General features: G+C 44.0%; 1 protein-coding gene across 1 annotated transcript in view; it reads right to left on the bottom strand.

The window, feature by feature from the left end:
- The window catches only part of FOXP1 (forkhead box P1), a 402,299-nt gene that overhangs the window by 322,176 nt on the left and 54,577 nt on the right, over nucleotides 1-25,546 (bottom strand). The window lies entirely within an intron of this gene.

The raw sequence follows: 25,546 nt of genomic DNA, 5'->3' as shown, positions 1-25,546 counted from the left end.
AGGGAGCTTTTTTTTTCCCTTTCCTTCAAAGAAACTCACGAGAAATAAACTGCTATTCAATTAGGCAAATCCTCAGCGCATTTACTTTTGGCAAACCTAAATAATAACAAAATAGCCCAAAATACTGTGAAGGAAAGATACATAGAACATGTGGCAAATAAAGTTTAACAAATCCCTGGGGAGTTACCACCAACACTGAAACATGGCATTTCTTTCCCGGAGAATTTACAAATCCAGACTCTCAATAGAAGATTTCAAAAACAGTAATTAAAATCCGCGCAGTAACAACCACTTGGGTGTTTCCTTTGGACTTAAAAAAAAAAAAAGGGGGAAATTACATATAAATACTACCTAAACATACATGTAAGCTCCATCAGGAGGGACTGAAATGGAAGAACATGCATCTCACAGGCAGCTAGTTCAGAAAATATATTTATACGCTGTTCTTTAAATACACCTTTAAATACAATTCATAAGTTTATATTTTATGGTAATTCGAGATCCCAATTTGACAGTCTTGCACGCACCACACGCTACCTCCCTATAAAACACACATACAGAAAGGTATTCGTGTTCTTCGTTAAAGCCAGATTAACAGAACAAGCCCTTTTCCAAAAAAAAATGCAATTTAAAACAGAAAAAAGGGCTTGTAATAAGAAGGCCATTTTACTGTTTATTTTAGAATTCGAAGTGAATGGATGTAGCATAAAGCTGTGATTATTTTCCTGCAGTCATAATATATATGATTTAGAGTATGTTTAGGGAAAACGTTAACCGAGACAGAGGTCTGTAAATTGATAAAGAATTTGGGCACAAAAACGCAGCACACTTCTGCTAACCCCCATCCAGTCCCCTGCGCAACTTTATTTACCGCTCATAGTTCACTGCAAAAGAGTGAAGCTGTCTCCAACGCCATACAAATTTGGATATCAGCTGTCCTATGCAAATTTGACTCTAATTACGTATGCATTACTGAGCTATGAAATAAGTCAGTGTGTTGTGGTATGCGAATACACATCCCACTCTTGTTTTTGAGCATAATAGTTTTCAGTGTCTGCTGAGTATTCATATCCTGTGGACTTTTCCTTTTTTTTTCCTTTTCCTTTCTATCCTGTGGACTTTTCCTCTCCCTTCCCCCCCCCCCCCCCTTTTTTTTAAATGAGACTCCTTTTCTAATTTAAAAAAAAAAAAAATTAAGACAGTTTTGGTTTGTTTTGTTTTTTTTTTAAAAAAACCTGTTCTTAAAAGCAGTATGAATTCCAGCCACGGAGAGATCCAAAGTAAAAACTGAAGACTATTATTTTTATATTGTGTAATGAATTAGCTTTAAAAAGGTTGAACAATAAACAAACAACTACCCAAAACATTTTTGCGAGCTAATTATGTACTAAGCAAGAAGTAATTTTATTCTTATGCCCACATTTTATGTTTTGGGCACTTCTATTTCATGTCCCTTGACACCTTCTCCAATAATCCATCTACTTTATATTGGAAAGCCTCACATGAATAAAACTTTATGGCACTACAGGCATTTAGCCTTCCACTGACATTCCTGGCCTGTTCAATTCTGCAATTCAATCAAAATCAAATCTCAAAATCCTCTTGTCAGCCAGCGCTGCTTTCATATGCCCGAGCCCTGTGTAAGGATAACTGCATCCAATCTTTCCCCCAAGCAGTGCTTATATTGTTTTATTACAGTTCAATGAGTGGAGTTCAAAATTACATGCAGCTGCCTACTACTGTGGTCTGTCTGTGTTACGCATGGACACAAGTATTGCCCACCAGGCTTGAAATCATTCACTTACTGGTCTGGCAAGAGAGACTGTGAGCACTTCATTGTATGGAGGAACATCCTGCCTGCTAGATCTAAAGAGGGTGATGTTAGCAGATCAGCCCCTTTATAAAGGGATTGCGAAAGCCCTATGAAATGCAACTCAAACGTGCTCGATGTTAAGCATGTGGCTACTGCACATAAAAGCAAAGATAAACCTCAACATGCACTACTCATTCTCGGAAAGCTTGTGAGGGAAGATAAAGGACTAAGGAATAAAAGGCATCTCGCAGTTTTTATATGTGTTTTAAATGATGAAGCTTCATTTAGACAATTTTTATCTTTTCTTCCCCTCCTCCATAATCTTCGCGCTGAAACAAAAGGACAAAACACAAAGCTAATTAAATACAATTTAATCAGATGAACAATGCAGCGACTCCAAATCCAATAGCTTAAAAACTCCTGCTAGTGCTAGCTCCTGTACAGCCTGGCTGGAGGGAGAGATAGCATCAAAACCGGGCAGGATTTCCACTGACACTCGCTGGGGGTGTCCAGAGGCTCCCTCCCGTGCTGGGACCAGGCCTGGGAAGCGAATGGAGGGGGTCCACCCTCACGCTGCCCGGCCAGGAACCGGCAAACTCGCCCAAACTCCCCACGGCCGGCAGCAGCATCCTTCTCGGCACATACGAAATTCTGCTGCCAGCATGAGCGACACAACGCTCCTACAGATTAACGTATCGCCCATCGCATTAGTGTTTAGCGATCATTTTCACTTGGCTTTTCCATCAGCATTTCACAGTATTACAACAGTGACCAAAATCAAAAGAAAAAAAGAAGAAAAAAAAAAAAAAAAAGTCTTTTATCAAAGGCTATTCATCAAATATTCTACCATGACTAAATTCTGTAAGACTAGCAAGTGAGAAACAGAGGCAACACATAGTTAGACATCCTGCCGAGAAAAAGCTCTCTTCGAGATGAACCCCATTACCTTTCAACACGCAGGTCTGAGAACCGAGCTAACCACACAACAAACCGCCGACCTATGACAGCAGCACTAAACTGCTTGTCCACGAATCAAAGCTTCGTTTCTTTTTCAAAAAAAATAAGAGAAAGAAAAAAAAAAAAGCACACTCAGCTGCTGTGCAACTGTCCGCACGATGGTTATGTAGGAGCACACCCCGTCGTGAGGCTGTCCGGCACCTGGGCTTTTAATAGTCTTCCTTCAAAAGCAGCGTGGAATATCGCGCGTGCATCATACAGGTGTCTTTTAATCTATTTCTACATCTACTTGTACAAAGCCTGGACAGGGAAACGTGGAAATGTGATGGTGGTGACCGATCCTGTCGTCACCGACTGTCACTTCTCCAGTACAGGGGCACTGGGATACAGCCTATGAGATGCAGCTTTGAATTCCCATCCCTGCCACGGGTTTTGTGATGGGCCAGCCAACCCTGGTCTCATGTCTCTTACACCTAGTATTTAGGTTCTGGTGGTTAAATGACAGATTTGGGAACGTTTGTGCTAAATCTTAGGGTGCCAGGATCACAGTCATTTCAGTCACCCCCTTCCCACCCTAATCCACTGAAGACACCTTTCTGCACAAGACTAACGCTCCTCCACAAGAGGAGGACTGGGTTATGGGAACACCAAAGCCCCGGAGGAGTTCTGTCCCCAAAGGCCTGGTGTGCTCAAAGCCGACACAGAAAACCCTCAGAGGAAGACAGAACTTCCATCTGTTAAAGGATACCACAGGGGACGAGCAAGGGTTTTGGCTGGGGAAGGTAGGTGAGGAGCGATGAAACCTCCACCAGCCTGCAGACCGGGCTTCACAGCTCCATGCACAGCTCTCCCGTGGCCAAGACACCAGACTTTGGGCTGAAAACTGCGGTTTTGGCATATTCTGTAGCCAGTATCACAGCTCCCTGGGGCTGCCCATATGCAAGGCTGCACATGTACCATGACAGCACACACGTGCTCGCGTCCACCAGCCCCCAGGACAGGGAGGTCCCCAGGCCCCCTCGAGGGCCAAATTTGGCCAGCAAAGTGTACACAAAACATAAGCAGGCACTCGGCAGAGGGACCCCGCTCAGGAACAGCAGATATTGTCCCTGTCAATATGCAACGACATATCAACAGTATAGAATCCAAAATCTGAGGCAAACCACTCGGGCATGTGCTGGGGCTAGGGGGGGAAAAACCGTCTCACTCCACATGCACACTTGTAGGAAGTGACAAAGCATCACGTCTGCCTGCCACCCAAAATATATTTAGCAACCTATAGATAGCAAACCAACGAGCTTCATCTAGCCCGAGCCCCAGCGCAGCAACACGCACCCAGTCATTCACGGTGACTTTGCACCCGTAGCTTCGCTCTGCAGCCAAAGGGAAGAGAGAGGCCAGCGAGGAGCCGTGGCTCCCAACCACCCCCTTTATCACCACCATCACAGTATTTACTGTAACACATGTGACTTAGTGAAGCCCTAGATTAATTAAATGAACTCCTCCATTAATCAATCAATCAATCCAGCACAGAGCAGTTGAAATATTGAATTACTTAAGAGCAGCATCTTTATATAGGACTTTTAAAGGTCTGCTCTGGAGGACCTTATCCCAGATAATTAAATTTGGCCTCACGTGGAGAGGAGCGTAAGAAACCCAGAGGAGGCCCTGAGGCTGCGAGAGCAGAAGCACGGGCAGCCCTGAGCGGAGACGTCCCAGGGTGCGAGGGAAACACTGCCGCATCCGAGGGGGTCAGCGAGCGTCTACGGCAGCAAACGTCCCCCTGAACCACCCTGGAAAACACCTCCCCAGACACTGACGGCAAGGGCTCCTACTTGTTCAATCAGCACCACTAATCAATCAATCAAGAAAACCAAGATCAGGATTGCCCAATCCTCAGGAACAGCTCACATCCAGCTGGCAGAGCTGGAGCAAGGGGGAAGGAGTAAAGCAGGGCCATGGGCCCGTACTCTGGGAACACCTGAATGCATACATAACAGTTGCAAAACCTGTAAAGTCGGTAAACGTTATCTAGTTTTATATATGGTGAAACTTAGGCAGAGAAAGTTGAAACGCGTGGTCCCAAGATGCACAGAGCGCTGGTGAGAATGTCAGTATTAAGAACACCAATCTCCCATCATCTTGAAAGCCAGGCACCCAAACTGCTCATATGATCAATTTTGTCATCTGTGGATCCACTTGAACCAGTGTATTTGGACATCGAAATATAAGAACCAAATTCTACACTTCTTTCCGTCTCCATTTCAGTTTGGATGAGACTAGTGTGGCTATGCCCATCGATGGGAGAAAGGGCAACAGGGAAAAAAAAATATCTATTCCATGCATGTAATCGCTCCAATTACTGAAAAATCCCTGTCATCAGAAATTTTTCACATAGCATGAGAATTGCTGTTCTCCTTAGACAATAAAAAATAAAGCTCCACAAGGCTCCCCCTCAAAAACCAGACCTATAACATCCAGGCATATCTGCCCCCACCCCCAGCAAATATTTCTATTTTAGCTATTTCAGCCGCAAAAGTCTGACTTCAGTGGTTATAACCTCTCGTGTGCTTGCTCTTCTGCCTCCAGCCCTTCCCACCACCACCACGTACCCTGCCCTGGGCAGGGATCTCGGTGAAGCGCATGGACTACCCTGACTGCTTCTCCCAGCTGCAAAGGGAACAGAGCAACAGCCTTGCGATCTTGTGATAAGACAGGGCATACAGGACCCAGAATCAAATAAAAATGCAGCAATATGAACACATACGTCAGTGCTCAAAAGTCACTATTTTTTTGGCAAAGACAATACACAAAAAAAAAAAAAAGGCTTATTACAAGCCCTAAATGTAGGATGGCACAGCATGTTAACATATTGCTGTACATCCTTTATAGAATTGCATCCAAAGCTATATTAAAATAACATTAAGGTTGCAAAAACTAGGCAACAAAGTTGGCAACATCAACATGCAATCTTGATTTACACCTTTGGAAGGAGTATTACAATCAAGTCTTCACTTACACAATCGTATTCTTTCCATGGGACTCCCATCTAATGTGCAGTCATTAAGCATTTCTTTTTACCCTTAATAAAATCCCTACTCCCAGTAGCACGCACTACTTATTTAGCACGTACTACCCAAACCCAGAGCCAAACACAGAATTACCAAGCTCCTCTTGACCAAGCCCCCAGTTCCCTCGCTGCAGTATCAGGGTTTGTGATGTTCATGAAAGTCTCCTCACCTGCACTTGCAGAGAAGTTTGACAGCATCACAACCATCTCACTGGTGGGAAACCAAGACGAAGCGAAGGGGAGGCTATCGATAGCAGATTACCCAGTAACTCAAGGCACCAATCTGAGCCCACCACGACTCATGGTCTTTATGGATACTAACAACCCCATGCACTACGGAACAGCCCCAACTGGCCTCAGCTGCGGTTGCAAACCCAAGATCACTTCTGCAAAACTGGTCCCAGGTGTCTCTTGTTGGGCACGCAGAAATGAGGAACAGGGAACCACATGGAAAGCCTGGAGCACTTGGGTTTGGATGACGTGCCAAAGCTCAAACAAGGCTCCTTGGGAAGAAAAAAAAATAAAACAAAAAACCCCCCAAAACTACATGATCATGTCAAGACAGTTTCACAACATATATGGCTTGGTTAAGGTGGCCTATGCCACCTTAACTCTAGCTTCTCCCAAATCTCACGTGCCAGATTATAACATCTTGAAAGTTGTTTTCATATACAGCTGTTTTTAATGCATGTCATTTCTTGAGAATTTTTTGCTCTATCTTTAAGAAGTGAGAAATGAAACAACAGCAAGAAGCAGCTATAACCAGAGAGCACAGTAAGGAGACAACGTGACACAGCTTTGGCCAACGAGAGACGCACACCCCAAGTCTCCACCACCAGAGCTACCAGCATAACCAGCTGCCACACCACGCTTCTGGGTGGCACCGGGGGCTGCTGATGGCAAGGCAGGGTGGAGACATCGACGCCAAATTCTGAAGAGATCATTCCAACAGCCGTAAGTCTGAGGTTCTCCCATGATGAGACCACAACGAGTGCTCTAGTGACCTCAACCAACTCAATGTGCCTTGAGGAGTCCAGTGACTCCAAAGCAACGTGTGGCTCAGTGAGAAACCAGGAGCTCCCACTGCTCCTTGGGGTACCTGCTGCTGAAGTGGCCAACCAGTGGCATCACCATCGCCACTGCAAAAACCCCGATGTCTGCCAGAAATCTTTCTGCCAGCAAGACTTTCCCCTTTACGCTGTGGGGGCTCATACAGGGTGCCACCAAGGTCCCCTGCACCCAACCCGGCACCGCCAAGGAGGATGCTCCAGCACTGTGGGACTTGTCCTCCCCCACCGCACCTCGACAGGACCCTCCGTGCTTGGCCGAGTGCCGTGCGGCTGCCCTGGCTCCCCCTCGCTAGTGACAACTCCTGCACATCGCCTGCACGGAGACACCGCAGCTCTGTTAAAAATACATATGCACATACATATGCATCCATACGTTAGAAAAGAAGAATTCGTTATACGACGACGAGCCGTGCTGTCGTTCCTGTCCTTCATGTGCCCGCTCGGCTTTGCTCGGGCAGCCTCAGAGACTTGGTGAGATCAATGGGTGCTCTCAGAAGACTTCGCGAACGCCCAGCAGCTTAATTTCTAGCCCTCTAAATTTCAGAGAAAGTCACAGGTGTTGTTCAAAAGAAGTGGCATATCCCAGGTTTGCAAAATAATTAAATGGTATTTATTGTGCTGGGGAAGGGGCTGCACTAATATACAGAAACTGCCAAGTATCACATTTTTACCCTCATCTACGGCGTTCTCCATCCTCCCCAGTAATTTGCACTTTCTTCTCTTTCAAAGACTCCCATAAAAGGCATTTACAGTCAATACACAGTCTTATTAGCACCTGGTATGTATTCTGCTTTACAAAGCACGTGATTCACTTTTACAAAGTATGCATTTACTTTGACTTCCCCCTTACCGAAACAACACGCGAGTGTTGCCATTTTATATCGCAGACTTTCAGAGCCGAGTACGTTTCTGAAACAGGTTACTAAAACAAAAATGCAATTTAAATAAATCAGCAAAAAATATCAATTGAGAAAAGCTTGCACTGCAGGTTGCTCAGACTGAAGAAAACTGCGAAAGCCAAAAGGAAGGAGTTAACCTTTGTCGAAACAGCATCAAACAGTCGCTGCCGCTTCAGTTATTGCTGTACCGGGACCTGCTGCAGCAAACAGCATCCCTCGGTAACGGAAGAGCATCACCTACATACTCGCAATTCTCCAAGGGTCAAACCTAAAGCGCTGCCCTTTAAATGTGGGTAACAACCAACATCAGGTACACAAGAAAATCTGGTAGCTTGAACAGGAAACTACAGAGAACTATTTCTGAAATGTAAATGAGACTCTGCTACTTTCATTTCATTATTGCCGTAGCGCTGTGCTGAGATGAAGTTTCCATCTGTGATTTTCAGGACAGGGTATCAGCCATTTCAGATGGCATCCGTCGGAAACTAGAGAGACAAGTTGCTCACAATTTGTCGTTTTAGAAAAACATTTAAACTCTATTCGGCCTCCCCTCGGACAGAGCTTATGGGAGATCATTCAGTGCTTCAGGGAACAACCTCGCAGCCAACAAGCAGCTTCACCCCCACCATCCCTTTTTTTTTTTTAATTATTTTTTTAAGAACAACTTGTAGGAAGTCACAATTTGAAGCGGACTAAATACTGTGAAAGACAGTTTTGACAAGGCCAGGCTAAATATCAATCTTCTACTACTCCTTTGAATAGTCTTGACTTCGGCAAAGTTAAACGGTTTGTGGTATCGAGCCTCAAGGCTGTGAACGGAGGAAAACGCTTTCACATCTCACTAAAATTCAGGGACTCATGGATTACTTAGGTCCTTGTGAAAATTGCTGTCCGTATGCAAGAGACAGCACACCCAGCGAAATAATTTCAAACGCTTGTTTCTTTTTTCACAACATTTTCACCATTAGTCGCGCAAATCTATTGGCAAAAAATGCTGAAGTCAATGATGATGCAATTAAGGCTTTGATTACATGATGACAGCAAATCGATTTTAAAGCAGATTATATCAACAGTTGGGCAAAAGGAGAGGCAGACATTATGGAAATCCAACCCTTTAATATCTTTAAGATTCCATAACCCCAGAGAGCATCTTTAATTCACCCTCTTTTATTCCAGATGGTCTCAGAAAAAACCTCCTAAGTTATCACATTCTGGTAGCCCATGCTGACACACATCCTATGACATGATGTGAATACGTGTTAAAAAACATGATTTTTAAAAAAAAAAAAAAAGAAAAAAAAAAAATCCAAATTGCAACTATTTCCCCGCTAAGGTGACAATTGCGACAATATACATTTTTTAAAGAACCCCAGGATACAACGCATCGCTCGCTTCCACTGGACAGGCAGGGTAAGTGCCCGGAGAAGGCAAGCAGAGTTACACGTAAGTATTTAAGAGCAGGATTTGGCTTCAGGCTCGGCGCGAAGGCAGGCATAGGGAACTATTGTGCTGCCTGTTTTCTCACAGCAGATCCCAACCAGCTTTGGCTATGGATCTGGCACCGCCAGCCAATTTCAAGGGGGAAAAAAAAAAAAAAAAAAAAAAAAAGAGCCTCCGACCCTTTCCTTTCTCTCCCTTTTTGTAATCTCTCACAGGCGCAACCGCTCCAGCAAGCAGCTCCCCTACCAGCCCAATATTTACACTAAACCACTAAAGGACTTTCTATTATAATGCTATCGCATTGATACGAGATTACTCCTGAACCACATCAAACCCCGCAATACTGTGAAAGGCACAAACGCCGTCTCAAGAAAGAGGCGCAGAGTGGATTATTTTAGTCTCGTTATTTCAACGGCACTTTTTAGATTTATGTAAAAAGTAATGTAATGCTACAGTAAGTGTTTCTCCCCTGGGGGCAACTTAGTGTCTGTATGGATTAAATGTACACGCGTAAACACTTGCGATAGCTAATTATATTCCTGAAAACACCCGATTCTTACCATTTCTTAATCCTGCAAAATAAAAACACTTCAAAAAAATTTCAGACAATAATCAATTTTATCTAATGGCTTTGAAACTCTTCAGAGATTTTCACCTGAGAATCAAGAAGTGTTCAACTCCTGCCTCTTTTAACTCTCGTTTGTACAAGATGCGCGGATGTAAAGACCCCAGCAGAACACAGCGCTTGCCATCTCCTCTGGTTGCAAAGAACATGAAAGAGTAACCAGGCATTTTTATTCAAATGAAATTATACAAATTTTTTCATCTTTTCTTTTTTTTTCTTCAGCATGTAAAAACCCCACCCTGTAATGAACACAAGCTTAAAGCAATCTCTTCCAATGGACCATTTTACTTATTCTACAATTTCTTACCCAAATTACACAGGTATAATTATTTTGACACTGTAATGAAAAGAAAATGGGATTTGGGCACTGTGGGTTTATCTAATAACACTATTTCTTGCCAGACTTCACAGCACTGACAATCACAAAGAGCCCTGTCCATTCCAATAGGAAATATTTGATTTTACTGTAGGAACATTATTTATTTTCACCAACTTGCTATTATCAGAAAGGATATGATAGCTGAATAATAAAAATGAAATCAAGAAATTCTGGTGTTTCAAGGCTTTATTTTTTTCTGCTCTCACTTTTGACATTTTCTTCCCCTGGAGAGACAAGATAAAGTGCTGTCATAAATGGGTGACTTTTCTTGTCAAATGACAGATTTGATTCTCCATGGCAACCACAAATCAAGGTGCTAGTCTGAATTAAAGCTTCTCTTAAAAGGCGTCTTTATGTTTATAAAATGAATTTAAATTAAATGGGTATTAGGTACAGTTTTTTACCTCCATTTATTTATTGACTAAGGAGCTCTGTACTGCGTGGAGCATATTTGCATTTTAAGGAAAGACAACATATTGTACTGGCAGATGCACAAACAAAGCAAGTTACAAGGTCATGCTACATATACTAGTTTACAGTACTATGAATGGTATACAGATGGACAGCAAGCAGTTAAGAGGTACTTAAATACTGGAAAAAGCACAAAAATTACCTACAGAGTAACAGATGAAGGAAATCTCTCCTCATTTCATAACACTGCTTTCCTCCACACACAGTTAATGGAGAGTCATGTAATTGTCACAAACAGAATGCCAAAAGGGAAAAAAAAATTAAAAAAAATTAAAAAACCAAGAGCCATCATCCGGTGTCCTTATGCAATCTTACTATAGAGCACGACACACTCTTACAAATGGTTGTTACCATGACTTTCAAATATCCGAATTTATCCCAGATTCCTGACTTCGACTGCTCTAAAAATTCACTTTCTTGAGGTCACAACACATCTGAATTTCTTTATTCAGAAGATGAGTCAGTGGAGCCTCCTAGTTCCACAATTAACCTACCTTATTACCTCTTTTTTTAAAAACCCAAAACCCAGAGAACCTAAATTGCAGTGTAATACTCTCCTCATTCGGTTTTCCCAGAGATGGGAAAAAAAAAAAATCTTTGCACAGAACATGAGACTGAAATTTTTAGCAAATAGGTGAAGTCAAATCTATGTTTTTACACACGTTCGCAAGGAAGTAAATACTTTCAAGAATTCAGATAGTGTTGTAAAAAAATCAAAATACTGCAGGTTTCTCAGCCGATTCTCTCGGTTACCGGAGCCAAGTGGCTCCGCGTTCGCTGCCCTTGTAAGCTCTGCCAAATTTGATTTTAAGCTTCCTGAAGTTAAAGAAGGTTTATACAGTATTAACACAAGATCTTCTCACATATTTCTCAAGTTATTACACAGCCTTTTATCCAAAATTACAATTTTAAGCAGCACAGGAAGGCTTCAGTTCAGCTTCACAGGCAGCGATGGACAGAGGATGTCTTCATCCCGCCGCCAGGCTTTCTGCTTCGCTTCACCGCTGCCGCCTGCTTTCCTCCAGCAAAGGTGCAATAAAAGGGTGCCAGCAACTGATAAAAACCTCTTTCCACCCTGGGTCTGTGCAGGATTCACCCCCTGCAGCCAGCGGCTTGGGGACAGCCCCCGCCTTGCCGCTGCAGAGCAGCTCGGATGCAGCTATCGGGGTCCCCGCACGGCCGAGCACGCACCCACTCCCGACTCACAGGCACCAGGGTGTAACCCAGGGACGTCCCAATCTCCTGTCGAAAGCTTTTTGACCCAAACACCCCATCTTCATGAACTGGGGGGGGGACTAATGGTCAGGCCTCTGAATCGGTGCATAAACATTTGCTACATAAAAATCAAAGGGCACTTTGCTAATGTACTACTGTCTAAGTAACGGCCTCATGAAAATAAGACTAATCCGTAACAGAAATGTGCATTTTATGGGGTAAGCAACTGAATTTCTTAGATTTTTTTATTGTGAGAAAAGCAAAAGAAAACGAGTCTACCTTTTTCACTCAGGCTGTAACCTGATCACAATGTTTATACGTGCCCATCACAGCGCTATATAAATTAAGTCCCAAGAAAGGGTTTCAGAAAATAAAATATGGTTAACTTCAAACAACACCTTCAGCTCAACTCCTGAAAATCCTTGGCACTTCTTGCTATGCACTTCTGGACATACTTGAGGTTAAGAGGCAGCCTCCTCGAGGTCTAAATCCTGCACTTTTAGGAAAAATTCCCCAAATTACTACTATGCACAGGGAAAACTGCACATGGAGAACACCCTCCCAGGCTGCTGCCCAAGGCGGATGCTGTGTGCTAGGTGCTGGGAGCGTTTTCTGCTAACGCAAGGGGATGGAGAGTCAAGTCCACGCCTGGAGGTTACGTTCTCTCTCCATCAGCAGCAACGAGGTGCAGCAAACAGGTAGAGCATCCCAGTAATACTCTGCAGGGCACAGGGAGGTTTTGTAGACCTTTAGTGCCAGCACGGGTTTGCCGAACGAGCGGGCGAAGGAGAACCAAGCACCAACAGAAAAACTCGCAATGGCTAAAATTGTTAGCAGTTTCAGAATTGTTAGTATTTCAGCAGTGGGCAGCCACGGAACCTTGGGCAGAAACCCCCTGCAAGTGCATTAGGTTGGGCCTCTTGACCTTTCGGGGGGGTTGTGGTGGTGCTGAAGCCGCACCAACCCCCCTGGGAGGGCTGGGGTGCTTTCCAGTGTGGAGTAACTCCAGACACAAACATGCATTTGTTGCAAAAGGGCTGCAGAAGGAGACAACCTGGCTTACATACAGTAGAAGACAACCATTTTATGTTTTTTCTCTCCAGGGCCTCAACCACTCATTCAGTGGGAATACAGGATGAGCAAAAGCCTGAAATTAAAACTGGGCTAAGCTGATGATGTTAAGTCTTCCTTGTGCTCTCAGCGGGCATTTCTGAGCTGGCTTTTGGCAAATACATTAAACCCTCTCCGTAACTGTTGTGAAGCAGCCCGGCCCACCTTTCGTCTTATTTCTAACCCGTGGCATTTCATTTTACTGAGCATGAGCTCAGTGTTGGCAATAGCCATAAATTTTACTACTTTAATGGTATAGGTTATCTGACGTTTCCTAACACTGCGTTTTGGGATTTGAGACTGACCAGTCTTGACAGAGATGGATAGTTTGCATAAGAGTTATAAAGGGAACAGCAGAGGCTTCGGTGATATTTTAAGCAGGAAAACTATGCAACATACTTTAAAAAGTGAAAAGACAACCAGGAAAATCTTTGGTTGGTAATCAGAGTCAGGAAATGCCAACAAATGTTTTGAGATGCTAGCTGAAAATTTGAAAAATGTTAAAAGCCAGCTTTGCTACCTCTAGCAGTGAACTATAAAGCTAATCACATATATTTTTGGGGTCCTTAACATGGACCAGATGGAACTACACCGCATATAAATAAAAAACATTCTCTAGTTTGTGGGCTGGTTTGAATTTTATTTCACTGGATGAACGTGGAAGACAAAGTTACCATGTAGGTTTTAGTCTGAGTAAACCGTGAAGCAATTAACAGGAGTTCAAAGACACATTTTCATCCATCAGATACCCTCCTGCCTTCTAGATCTCACAAGGAAGTTACTGCGTGTCAAAATGGGACACTGTCAACTCGAGACCTCACCACATCCATGCCAACTAGGTGGGAGCAAATTCAGGTGCAGCACCTGCTCCTGAGCTCCTGGGTCTGTCTGGGGGGGCTCCAGCTACACCCTACTGAATCCTAAAAAGAAAAAAAATAATCATTCTTCTCATCTGTTGTTTTGTTAGAAATAATACAAATTAATTTGGGGAAACCTGGTAACAAGGTATGGAAATAGCAGATGCAAAGCTGCAAGGTAAATAAACTAAGGAGAATAATAGCCTATCTCTTTTTAACCTATAAAATTATTTACTTGTTCTGATCTGAGCAAACATAAAAGAACACCTCTCCCAGGCTCCAGGCATTGTTACCATCAATTAACTAACAATTCCATAAACAATAAAAGTATTACAAAAACAGCAGCACATCCCCACCTACACATTAGCACCAGTCAGCAAAAAACCCAACAAAAAACCTACAAACAACACTTCCTACTCCTTGAATTCCCAAAGGAAACTCCACCCCAGCTGCTGCAATCAAAAATACGGACTTAACAAAGTGCCTGCAAGGTTAAGTGGCAATTTTAGGTGTTACTTGTAACAGAAGTAAAACAATTTCAGACACAAAGGTGAGTGTAAGCTGAGAACTCCTCGAACACAGACTTTTCCCCAAACGATGATTTCTTGCAGAGACTGCGTTCTCTGTTTCAGGATGCTGAAAGGTGAATGGGTCCAGATGAAAAAAAGAAAAGGGAAAAAAAAACAAAAACCCAAACCTAAACCATGCATCATCAACCAAGCCCCAACAAGAGCAAAGTTTCCTTGCAGCAGGTACGGATGTTTCCAGGAGTGGAAACCACCACCACACATTGGAGGCGGAGGGACGGTGGGAAAAGGGGATTCCAGCCTGCTTCCTCCCCTCCTCTTCTCCCTCCCACAAGTCCACGCTTGCCTCTTCCCAATGGTTTCTCAACTGTATTCTCAAGTTTCTGTGGGTCAACACAGCACCGACTTGGCACCCGTACAACACCTGTGAAATCCAGAGAGTCATGCAAATGTAGCTGAATATGCAATGTTGTCTTTTACTGATTCATTATGAATAGGCAGAAGCCATTTTAGCCAGGATGGTGAACATCCTCATTCTTAACTTTGGAAAATATTCTTTAAAAAAAAAAAAAAAAAATCACCTCGACTTCTTATTGCTCCTCAGCTCTCCCAATAATGGTCCAAAGAGCCCTACACACACGCACCCTGTTACTGCAAGCAGAGTCATTGCTCCTGCCCTGAAGTTCGGCAAGCACTAAACCGGGCCAATACCAGCAACCTGCAGAAAAGCAGGCTGAGAGGCATAAATTATGCAAACATATCATGCATCTGGAAAATGGGTGTTTTAAAGTACAGCATCGCTGTTCAGCTGACAGCAAGCTGAGCCCCTACCCGGTACTTCTCCTCCCAAGTATCTCTCCTCTGTCAAAGTTAATAACTCTTCGCCCCCAAAAAACCAACATTATGGAAAAATTCAGCTGTCCCCCGGGAGTTCATGCGGTACATTTGGAGAATCAATTCAGTCTTGAAAATTGTGAAATACAAGGATTTTAATCCTGTTTTAAGTGCAAGTTTCAATACAAACTGAACTTTGAACCCTCCGGGATTTCTTTCTCGGGGTAAGTGATGCAGATGAGGATCTCCTTCAACGTAGATGCAATAGTAAAGGAAAAAGTAATTACTATGGCAGAAGAGGGAGATTTGTAAAATGCACGTGTAGGAAATAATTATTTACCTTCATAACAAGCAGTTTCTTCTTGGTTTCTGCACCATAAACGTAACTTTCTCCAAACAGCAACTTCTTAAAAGATGTTTGTCAACTTCTGTCATTCACAGATACACAACAAAGAAAAATGTGTATCTTTCTAATGAGACGCACAGCCAAGGACGGTTGTCAGCATCATAGCACTGCTGTTGTGACATGTATTTCATTTTACTCAATACATAATGGGAAAGCTGTTTAATCCAGCAGTCCAACGACGTCCAAATAAGCATTAATAATGCGGTGAATAACTGATCATCACTAGATGGTTTTCAGCAAGATAAAGGTTTTTCCCTTCCCCTTTCAAAAACACCCTCCTCGTTAGAAAACAAAGAGGCAGAAGTTAAGACTGTTGCCTGCTACCTCCTACCAACAGGCACACATCTGCAAGTGCCAACCTGCTCGCTGCCGTGCCCGGCCTCGTGCGCGGCGGATTTCAGCACTACATCAACAGATTGCAGCAGCACAGCAGGTGGAGCGGGGAGCTAAGGGAGAAGCAATTAACATGTATTGTGTTTCCCATTTTTCAAGGTAGATGGCAAATTCTGTTTCACAGACATGTACAAATTCGCGTACAAAACCCACTGGATAATACAAAGACATCTGTGTTTACCAAAGTAATCATTATTGTTTAATGCATATTTTTTACACCATTTAACAAATAACTTTAGCTCTGATGAACACGGTGATTTTCACGATAGACTTAAAAGGAAAGAAGTTCGCAAGAAATGCGGAGCTGCGAACACGTGCTAAGTATCGAGGCAAGCACCGCGGATGAAGGGCATCACACTGACCTTGCATGTTCTCACCCCGGCCATGCTCAGCCAGCACGGACCAACAGGGATCTGGTGGCTTGCTGGCTTGCATCAGAACTTGAAGTCGTCCTTGCGCTGCTTCCTGCACCAAACTTTGCGGAGACATGGAACGAGGGCGGGCAGCACCCCATCAAAAGCCATGAGCAACCACGGGAGTAAAACCCCACCATTTTGGGATCAACCCCGCAGCCAGGTCTACATCCACCCGCAGCCCCAAAGGAATTCCCAGAGCTCGGTGCAACGGACACGCCTGCCTTCAGGACAGGCCCCACCGCCACCGCAGCCACGGGGAGATCCCCATCGCTACCCCTGCCTCGCCACTTGCAGCCATCATCTCTGCCCCGTCGGCAGGCTCGAGCCCGGAGGGAGCGACGTGCCTACCCTCCGCGGGCTTCAAGGGGAGCTGCAGGCAGGCAGGCACGGCTGAAACACGAGGATGGGGGAGCTCGGAGGAGGAGTGAGCCGAGTCGAGACCCTGCTGCATGTTCAGTGATTATAAGATTAGTGTGTTTTTATTTAAAGTATTATCCGTTAACATCCCGTATTACAAAAGTAGCACAACAGTATCGACAGACTGTCAATATTAATAGGAGTGTCTAATGTTATATCAATACTAATTTAATTTCTGTTATCTGCTGGCTGCAGGGCCTTTCTGAAGAAACAGAGGAACAAGAATGAGAAAGCCAAAGCAGTGACATAACAGGAAAACGAGCCATTCCTTCAGCTTCTCCATCATTCAGTGGCACCCTGCTGTTTAACACAGTTATCTTTGCTTCTTCTTTTAAGAAAAACTAACAACAACAAAACCCTCTTTGGTTTTTTCCAATATCGCCAGAGCCTCCACACTCTCTTTTTCTTCTTGGCCAAAAAACCATCTTTGCAGAACATAATTTTTCCTAACTACATACACCCAAAATCTGTAAATAAGTCAGACAACAGCAATCGCAGGTTGGATGAGTAACTCGCCCTTACGACATGGCGTTGATTCACAAAGAAGAATTTCTGTACCAGTGAATGACCCAATCTCATACCGAGTTCAAGGGCCACGTGTGAAGAGCCCATTCTTCATTTATATGCAAAATATGTATCTTCAGGGTAAAAATTCTTGAAGGCCTGTATTTTACTGAGGTTCCAGTAAGTGTCCCTCAGAGTAGAGGGCAAGGACACACGTCGGTAAGCCTGCCCAAGGCGCAAAGCGCCGCGGGGTGGGGAGAAGCCCTTGCCCTTACAGGGAGATGCACAACCAGGATCCCAGCACCACCCCTCCACTTCCCATCACTACTAACGCATTTTAAAGGAGAGAGGAAGACGGGTCCACACTGACAAAATGCCAAAGTGAACAAAGTAATTGAGCTAACTATGTAAACATTCATCTTAAGTAATACTAAAATACCCTGGTTTGCTTTTTTTTTTTTGGTGGCAGAATGAGCAGCATCTAAGGACTCAGAATTATCATCTAAGAACTGAGTAAAAGAGAAAATTGCCTAAAATGAAGATACAGTATCAAAGAAGAGTATTTCTCTTGCTTTAGCACATGAATGATCCCAACTGTACTTGCTACAAAGCATTAAGTAGGAATGCAGGGGAAAATATTCTTCTCCTTAAATACATTTCAAATAAGTGATTTATGGTTTTCAAACTGTGAAGGAGAGAAGTGGAAAAGAGGAAGGTATTGGGGTAGGAAATTGGCTTACCTCGTGATACTCCATGATGTGTGACCAGTTCCCACAAACGGGTGAATCCTCCTTCCCCCGTTAATGAGACTGCAGGTTTGCCTTGCGCAGCAAGTCACGGGGAGCCCACCCTACCGCCAACCGTACCCTCATGATTTTACATCGCTGTGCCAAATTTCAACAGGTAATGATACCCAAAGCTCCCCTGAAAATTCCTCAAGGGGGTACTGAGCGTGGGGCAGCAACAGGCTGGGTCAGTGACAGGCCCCCCCGTGCCCCCTGACACTGGCCCATGGCTGGTGACATCCTCCAAACTCCACATTAGAAGAAGACGAAGCAACGTTTAATACGGAGGTGGGGAAAAAAAAAAATCAACTTTTATGCTGCAATTAAAACGCTGACTTCTCTCTCCCAGCCTGTCTGTGCCCTCCCAACAAGTTCTCCTTGCCAGATGTACAGAAATTTCCACTCACACAAAATTCTACCTTCAAACAGATCTTCGCTGCTACCCGCGCCTGTTGCAGTCACACAGATTAACATTAATTGGTGGTTGCGAAGAAGCCATGTCTGTCAGACTGTTTCCCAGAATGACAGAAAGAAGGAAGGAAGGCAGAAAATGAGGGAAAACAGTCTGTGGCCTTTGAAAACCAGGGGACTGCGCTGCTGAACAAATCACTTCCAGGCAGTTGGGGAGGGAGCCAGAAAAGTATCTTTGAAAGAAAAAAAGAAGAACCGTTGAGAAAGCCACGAGCAAGGGGGAAAAACTGTACTGTAGGGAAGTTAATCCAAGAGGAGTTCCATAAATTGGAAAAGGATAAGAATAAAAATTAGGAGTTATTGGGCAAGGATTAGTGTAAGAAAGGTAGTTTCCTACCAGGAAATGGGGATTGAATAGCTCGTGCACAGCACAGCCGAGGACCTCAGAGGAGGCGGCAGGAAGAAATTACAAGGCACAATGATGTAGATTAGTCTGCAGGCTAAGGAAGCAAATTAAAGATGAGCTGCTGGGTCTGAGAACCCACCAGGGCAGCCCGGGCCACCTTGAGGGATCTGCAGAAGAGAACAAACCTCTCCAGCCTGGCCACGGAGGTTTACCTGTCTGTTTTCAAGCTCCAAACCTGGCTGTTGGGATTTACGCGTGCGGCAACACCAGCCTCGGAGGATGCGCTCAATCCCATCTGCAGGGGCTGGGTTGTGCTGCCTCACCCAGCTCGACACCCCGCAAGCACAAACCACTGCGAGAAACGAGACGTGAACTACACAAACCGCCCAGCGCAGTTCGAGAAAGGGATCTGCCACAGAGGAATCCTTGTTGCCTCGTCCCTCTTACCTTTCTCGCCTCTTTCTGCTCACCGCCTCCCGCGCCTACAGCCATCGTTTCTGCAGCACTCCTCCCTCCTCAGCCTCTTCACAAACTTCCAACCCCCTTTTCTCCCTGCACAGGAGGCAGCGCCGATGGGAGCAGCAGCAGCCATAGCTCATAACTCGCCTAACGAATGCCAGACAGAAGTGATTTGTAGGCATCAAGTAGATTATTATTTTTTGAGAGAGTGGAAAAGAAAAAGAGGGGCACAAGCTTAAGGTGTTGTTGATGAATGAAGATGAAAAGAAGGTTTTAAGGTGAGAAGTGTTTGTCTAGTGTGACCTAAACCGTTCAAACCTCATTTGATAGATGATGGACGTTTATTCCCTGCTATGTGTCACTTCAAAGTCTGAGGTTTATATTAAACAAGAAGTCTTCTCCTTCTAAGTTGTTCTTCACTTTTTCCCAGAGTTTATCACACAGCACAATACATGGAAATGTAATCACATTTAGTTTTTATAGTAAAGTCATATGGTCACTAGTACTACATATTAGAAGACGCATTTTATTGTTTTTCATTATGTAATTGTGTGCTTCATTGCTTTTCATCTGTTTTTCCTTGTTGTGGGAGGTGGCACAGCCCAGGAATACCATTTCTCTGGGGATGATGTTCTAAGGGCAGAATGAAACCAACCCACCCGCGCTCCGCTCGGATGCAGTGCCACCGCCCTTCCCTCCCCTCCACTCCCCACAGGCGAGGACCAGGCTCCCCATAAGCTGACAGTCCGCAGTCTGAGGCAAGGCAAATCCACATTTCTACCCCACAAGGCTTCTCCCTACTCAGAGAAGCCACCAGCAGTAAATACTTAAAGCGCGCGAGGATGCCATGCACAGCAGCGGCTTTAATCACCAGAGAAGAGATTTTTGAAGTCTTGCATTCAAGTCACCCGCGATCCTTGCTCCCACACCAAACGTCTCGCCCGGCACGGGTGGCAGCAAGCAGGGTGGGCACAGGAGCCCTGCACCACCACAGCCACCAGGTGGGCAAAGCCATCTCCCAGGAGGGCCCCACATGCCTGCACTTGCAAAGCAGTTTGCCCACGGGTTCACAGATCTCAGCCCAAACAAAAAGCTCTCAGTTAAAACCAAGAGCAAACCCAATATCATCTCCCCCGCCCGCTTCTTCTGCTTCCCTTGTCATTCAGTGGGTTTCGTCCTGGCAAGATCACACCCCAGGAGTTACCATTCAACCTTCCCCCTTCCCATAAGGAAGGAAAACAAAGAGAAAAACATACTGCTAAGATGATATCCACATGCTGCTGGAGCTATCGGAGAGACTCCTGCAACAGAAGCGGAGCTGGGATGCTTGTCCTGGATGGAGCCGGCTGGGACAGCAGGAAGGGCTGCAGAGCAACGCACCAGCACATCAAAGGCTGAGAACCACGGAGTAAAATTTGAGGACAAAAATGCTTCCCCTTCTTACGCCCAGAGAAGGAAGTCTCTGCTTTGGATCTTAGTTTGCAACCTTATGAGAAGTTGATGCTTGGAAATAAATAGTCTATACCGTGAAACAAGTTTTCTATAAACAGCTAATGTTACAATTAGTTTTCAATATGGGGTTCCTCCTACTAAAAAACATGATCATTCAGTTATAGATGTTTACATTCCTATACATTAAAAACAAACACATTATGCTAATAAACTGTGCAACTATACTTGATGGGATATGCTCCTGTTTAGTATTCACACAAAGCACTGCAGCATTTAACCGCAGGGTAGATTTACTCGTTTACTACATCTATTCCTTTAAATGTGCCCCAAAATTTGTTTTCTCAGCACTTGCTCACTAAGATTGCTTTCAATATTGGCTTCTGGGGAGTTCATTTTACTTAGATTCTCTATTAGAAGAGAAAACCACAGATTCACTGAAGCCGTATTTCTCCACCAGAGCGTTGATTCACACAGAAGCAAAAGGTATTTCGTGCTAGTCCTGGCCCCGACCAAGGACACCACCTCTTCTCTGTGACCTACCCAGAAAAAAAGGCGAATGCCTTTTGTTTGAGATGCTCCGGTCTCCCACACCCCAAACATGCAGACCTCGTGCTAGTGCCCTTCATCTCTCCATCACCAGCAAATTACCAGTGCGGCCCAGCTAAGCCCTTGAAGACCCCACAACTGTGCATCCAAGCTCAAAGTACGAAGCTTGAAATTACATTCCATCAAGTTTCTCCATCTCACTACACTTTTAGAGCTTTTTTAAAAAAAATAAAAAATAAAAAAATTATCAAATTCTACTGAACTTCTCTCTACACAGCTGCATCTCTAATGAACCCCCATAAAAGTTAAAACTTACATTTGGTAATCATATGCAATTGAAACATCACAAAATGAGAAGTCAAGGAACTGTATGTGGGCTGCAATGACTTGTCTTATTGTATTCATTCCTTTAATAAATATATCTTAAAAATAACCTCACAGTCACACATTTGCAATATAATATAAAAATAACACTGGATTCAAATTATTAAACAGGTAATTTAATAGAACAAGAATTGAAATGTAGGACAGTGTGCAACTTTATGCTATAGGAATAGGATTATTTTAGCCAACACAACTATTTTTCTTTTTTGCATTATCTTTGCATTTATAATACTACAACATCCACATAACCTTGACACTGTAGTCACCTTAGTAACAAACAAGTGTAACGTTCACTTATAATTGAAATCCCAATAGGGTATTTGATTCAAATAAAACAAAAATCAGAGGCCCCTACTCTGTTGCTTTTTTCTTAGTCACATACACATAGGCTAAAAGGATTTAAAAATAGATATATTTGTACACTATTAAATCTACAAAGCAGAACCATTTAATTTTAATTTAACGCAAAATGGAAACAAATATAACACCTTTAAAAGACACGATGCTAAAAAGAGAAGCAAATTATTTAAGTTCTGGATCAGCGCAGCTTGGCAAATTCACACCAAGTAAAGGCCAAGATTTAAACCAGTCTTACAGCCGAAAGCAGCAGCTGTGCCAGGGACCATCGTACCGGCAACACCGGCCGGGCAGAGGACACCTTCCACCGTGCCACCACAGCCCAGCCCTGATGGAGGGGGACGAGTAGCCCCAGCCCAACCATCACGGCACCAGGACTCCGCCTGGCACTGGCTATGCTCCTGGCTGCACACTTAGCTTCTGCGTTACATAGCCAGTTTCATTTAAATCGGGGTGTTTTCAATGAAAGAAAAAAGGGCAAAGGTCCCATCAGTGCCCAGAGGAGGAAAGGTCTGAGCCCCTCCAGACCAAGGCCTCCTTAACGATGGCGAAGACCAGACACTTCAGAGAAAGGTACAAGAAACATTTGACTTGAGAGTTTTCACAGCTCTGGGAAAAAGGGGTTTCTGCCTAACCTTTTGTTAGCTTTGTCCTAAAAGCAAGAGAATTTGTATTCTTCCTAACATGTAAAATTAAACAAAATAAAACTGCTCCTACTCAAGGTACCTGCAGGTGTTTGTCATTACCTATAAAGTTAAATCCTTCTACTGTTTCACACCTAGTCCTTTGTAGCTAAGATTTACAGTTCTATTGAATGATTATCTAGTCCTGTTTCAGGAAGAAAAAAAAAACCAAACCACTTAACTGCAACCTAAATCATCTGAAGCCATCTTTTACTTTCCTTGTGCTGGCTTGCTCTCCTCACAACTCCAAAGCAACAAACTTTCTGCCCCCTCAGAAGAGCCAGCCCATCGCCACTGGTGCCCCAGTACAGCCCCAGCCACGCACCCCGCTTGTCGACCAGAGCTGCCATCTGCCAGGGCTCCATCCTGGCCGTCACACTTTTATTAAGTCCTTGATGAGCGTGATTCAATTAATGTCGCCTGAAAAGCCACTACACCACAAATGAAAGGTGACAAGGAGTTGAGAGAGTAGCAGGGAGGCATGGCAGAGAGCAGACCGGCCGGAGGACACGGCAGACCTGTTACTCCACGTGGCCAAAATGGGTTTGATCTGCCTACGTCCGCAGGGCGATGGGGAGGGAGGTGTTGGGGGGAGAAAAAGAGGCTGGAGAAGTGAGACTTTGAGAAAGCTCTTCCCACCCTGCCACTGGGAAGGCAAATCAGAGGCAAACGCATGCTTTTTATCGGGTTATTCTGTCATCAAGAGTTTTGTCTATATGTAGCCCCGCGGTGCTGATCACCAGCAAATGCCTGACGGAGCAATTAGCTGTACCTTGCTGGAGGCACGCAGGGTGCCCACCGACCCCGCCGGGAGGTCTGTGCCCAAAACAGCTGGAGGAGTGGGCTCCTTCTGCCGGTGGAAACAAGGACTCGGCTAAATGTGGCGAGCTACAAGTTTCTGCAACAACGTGCAAGTCTCCAACATGTGGCCCGTAACGTAGCTGTTGCCATGGTAAATATTCATGTTTAGTGAAAAGTGTTAAATCTTGTATCATAAGTTAAATCAGCTGCCAAGACACATTTTCACAAGTAGGGGAATTTTTGTCTTTTCAGAATGGAATGTTTTTCAGTTGACATTGATTTTTCCCTAAAATAAGTCCCCCAGAAAGGAAGCCAATCACACGTGAGGCAGTCCAAGAGCCGAATTACTCTACTCCTTCTCTGAATCATCAACAAGTGTTGTGTGCTAGTGCGTGTGTGTGTACAAATGCACTGTAGCTTCATAAATCCCATCCTCTTATACAAATGAGCAGTTACACAATTTATTCAGAATATTAAACTAATGATCCCAGCAGAAATAGCACCAATATTTCACATTTTAGGCGATGAGACTTCAACAAGTAACTTTTCTAAATAGAAAGCATCTCAAAAGAAATAATTAAGCTTAACTTGCCCTAGCCTTTTCACAAATACAAGACTCAGTCCTAAGCCTGACTATACAGTTGTGTAAGTAGGTCAAGGACAGAAATAGTAAGAGCATATTTACTTGCTTTTATGCTTCTTGTTCAGTATTTCCAAAGAGGACAAATGGTTTTAATACAATTTCAGAAAGAGAGACAAGTCAGAATTAATGCAGAATTGGCTACAAAGAAACTTGTTACTTTTAATCATTTAAAAACTGTTGCGAGGAAATCTGACTGTTAACAGTTCAAGATCTGCAAAATTACATCTATGTGTCCTTCCACTCCTGAACTACTCAAAATTGGCTCATTCTGGCATCTTATGGTTCATCTCCTGTATTTAAAGCAAACGCATTACCAACAGAAGGTCCTTTAGAATAAGGGGGAAAAAAATCATCATTCAGTAATTAGCCCAATTTCATTCAGAGCAGGGTAAATAACTCTTCTGGTAACAGAGCAACAAAGTAGAACTAGTCCTAAAGTCTGACCAGAAAAGGCAAAAGCAGTCATCCGCTTTCACGCTCTGCAACCGAAATAAGAACAGAAACAGCAATGACCTCCTTGCTTTCTCCTGCCCAAGCTCCACGCCGGGGAGAACCTCTCCCACTGACACACACAGGGAGGACTCAGCCCCCGGACCAGCCCTGCAGCTCCCGCAGATGTACCACTGCCCTGCAGAATGGTGGAGAGCTCTTTGTCAACGTTGGGTTTCCCTCTTCCACATCTCTCCAACAACCACAAACTGGATTTCACCTTGGTTGTGTCTTCTGCGGCGAGGACTTTGCCCAACAGATTCCTTTCTTCTTTACCTACCTCTGAGTAGCAACAGCCAGCAGCCATTCACATCCTTGTTTCTAAGTTAAGAAACACTTCTGATTCCTCCCCCTCTCTCTCATTATTGCTCCACAATCGATTTGCCGTACCCCATGCCAGATTCGCACCTTTGCTCCTCACCTCTACTCATTAAAACTCAAACTCTCCTCCCATCTTCTCCATGAAAGACATTTTCTAGGAAGCAAGCTACTGCTTATGCTCTCTTACCTCTTTCTCTACTCAAATCAGCTCTACCGAAAGGCTGAAGCTTATTTAACACTCCCAGCTCCCTGCTTGTCTCTTTCTTTTATTTTGCATGGCTCAATGTTCTCATTCTGCCTTCTCTCCTTCTTTCTCTACCCTGCCACTACAAAAAGACATCTTCGGTGACACCTTAAAAAAAAAAAAAAAAAAAAAAAATAACTGAATTAAAATGATTTGCACTGC

Source organism: Egretta garzetta, unplaced genomic scaffold (genome assembly GCF_000687185.1).
Source record: "Egretta garzetta isolate BGI_Z169 unplaced genomic scaffold, ASM68718v1 scaffold228, whole genome shotgun sequence".
Taxonomy (NCBI): Eukaryota; Metazoa; Chordata; class Aves; order Pelecaniformes; family Ardeidae; genus Egretta; species Egretta garzetta.
This window is presented reverse-complemented; position numbering and strand designations above follow the sequence as displayed.